Below are 6,000 nucleotides of genomic sequence, written 5' to 3'. Positions count from 1 at the left end.
AATGTATTGACATTTTGGGCCGCACATCTTCTGGGCCGCATTTTTTTCACACGTTAAATCCCGACAAAGTATCGGCCCACAGCATGGGTCACCTGAGCCCATTGCACACTTGTATGCTCTCACTTTTTTGTAGATTTTGACTTCGGCCAACTCTTGTAATCTTGGACCAACTTTTGTACGTGACATGATTTACCGGCCCACTAATTGTTTTATTTGGCATTATAACTGGATGTACGTAACATCCTTATATCTCACAATATCCTACATAACAAAACCCTACCCCTTCCCTTGTTGTGCGACGACAGACCCCCTCCCCTTAAAGATTGTTCTTCGTGCCAAGCGTTATACACTGTCTGGATTAATCTTAGCATCTTGTTCCTTCGGTTAGTTCATCTATATTCATGTTAACCTTTATTTGATTGTCTTGTTATGTGATTTTAATTAGCAAAAGTGTTATGTGATATTGATAGTGTTACATGGTATCGATTGTTCCTCTGATAGTGACCATGCTATGAGAATAATATGTGAGTAGTTTAGGTTGCAATACATGTATACTTATTGTGATTAATTAAAAAGATAATGATCTGATAGGCATGATGATCGATGGTGTGCTTAATATTAATAAACGATGTTGTGTGACTGTTGGGCCAAGTATAAGTTGATTTCTGTTCATGCAAATTAGAAGAAAAGTTGAATTGTGTTAGGTTTGTATGACAAAGAAAGTTGCTGACAAAAAAATTTATGACAAGTCAACCTAGATGAATGTGGCACATGATTTCTGAACCAACATAATGATTAGGATGTGTGAGTTGTGCCATGTGATTGGACCGAAAGTGTTGATCATTATCATGAATCGGTGATCAAAGAGTTCATATGATAATATGGTTATATTTGTGATGATGAACCGATTCATATTTGTTGAGAAGTTAGAGATATTTTGTTATTTGTTTTTTTGTTAGTTGCTAAGTTACTGTTAATAATAAAAATATACATGGGCTTGTATGATGATCAGATTTGTAAGTTAATTAGTGGGTTATACAAAAGGGTTTTGGGCCATGCGACTAAACAGGGGACTAGATGGGCCGGAAGCTGTTTGGGCTGCAACTTAAAAATAGGATACATATAGTGGGCTGGTATTGTAATATTGGGTTGGGCTGCGAGATGGGTAGGGCAGCCGCCGTGCATCTGATGCGGGCTGGGCCCAGGGATTAACAGTGGGGTCGAATACTTTAACAAATTGTAAACATGCTTGCTTAGTCGATATTTGTTAAAGTGAATGGATGAAATTCAGTAGTTTGGTCCGTTGGATTTTACTAATGGGCCACATATGTTGGACAAGGATTGGGCCATACAGTACCAGGTTAATCATGTGATGGGCTGTACACATTTTAATTATATCGGCCTGCACGATTTAACATTTTTGGGGCCGGTTACTTGGGACGGGTTTGGCGCATCAAATGGGCTACGTGCTTCGTTTAGGCCTTGTCCATTATGTGTTGGTACGTTAGGGGATGTACACTAAATGGTGCTATTGAATTATGGTTTTGTGAAACATGAAACATGAAATAGGTATATTAGTGTATGGATGATCGGAATACGTGTGTGATTATGTGTATTATGTGTACACTGATTTTGTAATGTGAACGAAGATTGTGTGATCAATATGTTCCCGAAACTGATTGTTAGTGATAAACCCATTAGGATCTGGTTGACTAATTTGGACGGATAACATAGCATAACATACTGAGCAAACCAAAGGTGAGTTCATCTCTCTTGAGCATGCGTCCCGGTGGTTGGGACAGTCAGTGGGTATCCTGGGGAGGGATAAGTCTTTTGGGTAAAAACGAGAATGTTGGATAATATACTCTTCCTATCACCATTAAAGTCCCTCCGTGTTGTTTGGTTACCTGGAAGGTAACATGGTATTAGTTAGTAGCGCTACTTAGGTTTGGCAACCTCACCCCGTACCTGGGAGGACGGGTGTTGAACTAATGACCTAGTCATGACCAATGCTTTGATAGGAGCATTGGAGAAAGGGCAAAATAATCAGAAGCCGTCTTGTATTGGGGTATTATCAACATTGTTTTCAACATTAATTTCGGAATTAAACTCAATGGATTAACTAAACACTTGGTAATCAACGTTTTCGTAAAACTATGAACTCACCAGCCTTGTCTGATACACTTGTTGCATGCTCGCAGGTCGTTAGGTATCTTGGATTTGGGAACTTGTTGTCTGAAGTAGCTGGAGTGGTCATGGGTCGACTGGAAGGATTCATGTGTTTGAATTATAATACTATACATTGGTTTTCAAATGGTTTAACTTTGATTTATTAATTGCTTCCGCTGAACATGCTGGTTTTCATTTAAACTCATGGATGGCACTTTTCATTAATAACTGACGATTATATTTAACAACTTGTGATTGGTTCAATATGATTGGTGGCTCGTTATTGGTTTGTCACACGTCTAGTAGGGTTTCCCATGGGTGGTATTTTGGGGGTGTGACAGTAACACAAGACAGAACTCCAACGACTGAGTCAGGCAGAGCCTTGACATGCGTTACGGAGCCCTAAATCGATCGTGTATGGTAATAACAGGGTTATATTACTTACAACGAGGCAGAACTTCGCTTTATAGTGGGTATTATGGCCGGTTATAATTTCTACTAAAGAGAATTTTGAGAAAGAAATCGAAATTGAACGACTGAACAAATGAGCCGTTCACCTCAATTTATAGGCCTGATCTATGGCGGCTCACGGCCCGCGAAGACCAAGGCTAACTCTCTCGCAGCCCACGAGAGAGTGCGTGTCGTTTATAGCTTTGGCCAGTCATTAGCCTAACTATGCTAACTCACCGGACACGTGGCGCAATGCCTTGTCTGTCACACAAGGTCATTCGCGCCATGCTAGGGACCTAGAGGACTGGGTCGCGGCCAGCGAGCGACTCCCGATCCTTGTTTTTCTTGATTTTTCTAAGTATAAGGGTATTCCAGGCTCGTTTCTCGCGTACAGGGTATATTCTAAGACATCTATGGTCACGTTAAGGGTTCTAGGAGGGTTGTTATATCCTTCCCACCTTGTTTTGGATGTCGTCCTCGAGATCTACTGGAACAGGTCTGGGTATTTCCTTTGCATCTTTGACTCGAGTTCCCAGGTGTACTCTGGTCCTCTCTTGGAATTCCATTTCACTTTGACTAGAACTAGTCTCTTGTGTTTGAGATTCTTGATCTTTCTATCTTCAATCTAAATAGGTTTCTCGATAAACTTAAGTTTCTCATTTACCTCTATGTCCTTAAGAGGTATTACTAATGATTCGTCTGCTAAACACTTTCTGAGATTACATACATGAAACACATCATGTATTCCTGCCATTTCCTCTGGCAGTCGTAACTGATAGGCTACGGATCCTATTCTTCTTATAATCTCAAAAGGTCCAACATACATGGGGCTTAGCTTTCCTCTCTTAATGAATCTGACTATTCCCTTCCATGGAGAAACCTTTAATAATACTTTATCTCCTACTTGAAATTCTAAAGGTTTTCGTCTGTCATCTGCATAACTCTTTTGATGATCTCGTGCTGCTTTTAGTTTTTCCTTGACTTGGATTATCTTATCTGTCGTTTCTTGCACTATCTCTGGTCCAGATAATTGCTTTTCTCTAATTTTTGCCTAACAGACTAGAGTTCGGCACTTTCGTCCATAAAGTGCTTCAAATGGTGCAGCATTAATGCTAGTATGATAGCTGTTATTGTAGGAAAATTCTATTAATGGTAAATGGTCGTCCCAATTTCCTTCGAAATCAATTACATAGGCTCTAAGCATATCTTCCATTGTTTGTATTGTCCTTTCGCTTTGTCCGTCCGTTTGTGGATGATAAGTTGTGCTTAGATTTAACCTTGTTCCCATTTCTTTTTGGTAACTTGTCCAAAAATGAGAAGTAAAACGGTTATCTCTATCAGAAACAAAAGATAAAGGAATTCCATGTAATGAAACTATTTCATTAACATATAGCTTGGCTAACTGTTCCATACTGAAAGTTTCCTTCATTGGTAAGAAATGAGTAGATTTGGTCAATCTGTCAACAATCACCCAGATTGAATCATTTCCTTTTCTTGTCTTAGGTAAGTTGGTAACCAAGTCCATTATTATCAATTCCCATTTCCATATTGGCATCTCTAACTGTTGCAATAACCCGGAGGGTTTCTGATTTTCAGTTTTAACTTGTGAACAAGTTAGACATTTAGCAACATAGTTTGCTATATCCTTTTTCATTCCTATCCACCAGAAATTCTTTTTTAGATCTTGATACATCTTATCACTTCTGGGATGTATCGTATACTTAGACTTATAAGCTTCTTCTAGAATTCTGTGGCGTAGATTTCCTTGTTTAGGTATCCACATGGAACTTCCAAATTCCATATGTTCCTTGTTCTAATTCCTTAATCATTCCTTTTAAATGTTCAGCATCATCCTTGATTGCTGTTTCCTGTACCTTTCTAATTTGATCACTTAAATCTACTTGTAGATTTATCTTGAGAGAATGTACTCGTTTTGGCTTTTCATGATACTTTCGACTTAAAGCATCAGCTACTACATTAGCTTTCCCAGCATGATACTGGATATCACAACCATAATCACTAAGAATTTCCATCCAGCGTCTCTGTCTCATATTTAATTCTTGTTGCCCAAAAATGTACCTTAAACTTTTATGATCGGTGAAGACAACGAATTTATTTCCATATAAATAGTGTCTCCAAATCTTAAGGGCAAAAACTATGGCTCCTAATTCTAGGTCATGGGTTATATAATTCTCTTCATGTTTCTTAAGTTGTCTAGAGGCATAAGCTATAACCTTTTAACGTTGCATCAACACACATCCATATCCTAACTTAGATTCATCACAATAGACTATAAAGTCTTCAGTTCTTTCTGGTAATGCGAGTATGGGTGCGTTGGTTAACCTTTGCTTAAGAATCTTAAAAGATTCTTCCTGTTTTGGTCCCCATTCAAACTTAACTGATTTTCCGGTCAGTTTGGTTAACGAAATTGCTATTCTAGAGAAATCTCAGATAAACCGTCTATAATATCCTGCCAGTCCAATAAAACTTCTTTCTTCTGGTTGTCGATTCAGGGACTTTCCACTTAGTAATTGCCTTGATCTTTTTGGGATCCACATGAATTCCTTTATGATTAATCGGATGTCCAAGGAATTGTACTTCTTGTTACCAAAATTCACATTTTGATAATTTAGCATAAAGCTTCTCCTTTCTCAACAATGTTAGAAGTGTATGCAGATGCGCTGCATATTCCTCTTTACTCTTAGCGTAAATGAGAATATCATCTATAAAGATAATTATGAATTTATCCAGGTATGGTTTACATATCATGTTCATCGTATCCATAAATACGGATGGGGCAATGGTTAAACCAAATGGCATGACGGTAAATTCATAACGACCGCACCTTGTTCTGCAGGCAGTTTTAGGAATGTCACCTTCCTGTACTTTCAGTTGATGATATCCTAAGCGTAAGTCGATCTTAGAAAAGAATCGAGCTCCTTGAAGTTGATCGAACAGATCATCGATTCTCGGTAGTGGGTACCGATTCTTTATCGTAACCTTGTTCAATTCTCGGTAATCAATGTACATACGCATCGATCTGTCTTTCTTGTTAACAAACACCGGTGCTCCCCACGGTGATGAACTTGGTTGTATAAAACCTTTTTCAAGAAGTTCGTCCAATTGTTTCTTCAGTTCCTGCATCTCCGTTGGTGTTAATCGATATGGTGCTTTGGCAATCGATGCCGTCCCTGGTATTAGGTGAATCCTAAATTCAACCTCTCTATCTGACGGTAATCCAGGTAAATCTTCTGGAAAGACGTTTGAGAATTTAGATATTACAGGAATATCTTTTAATTCTTTTCCTTTAGTATTAATGATTACGAAAATCATATATACTACTCCTCCTTTCCTTTCATAACTTGCGGCTTTCATTACAGA

Source organism: Helianthus annuus, chromosome 13 (genome assembly GCF_002127325.2).
Source record: "Helianthus annuus cultivar XRQ/B chromosome 13, HanXRQr2.0-SUNRISE, whole genome shotgun sequence".
Taxonomy (NCBI): Eukaryota; Viridiplantae; Streptophyta; class Magnoliopsida; order Asterales; family Asteraceae; genus Helianthus; species Helianthus annuus.
This window is presented reverse-complemented; position numbering follows the sequence as displayed.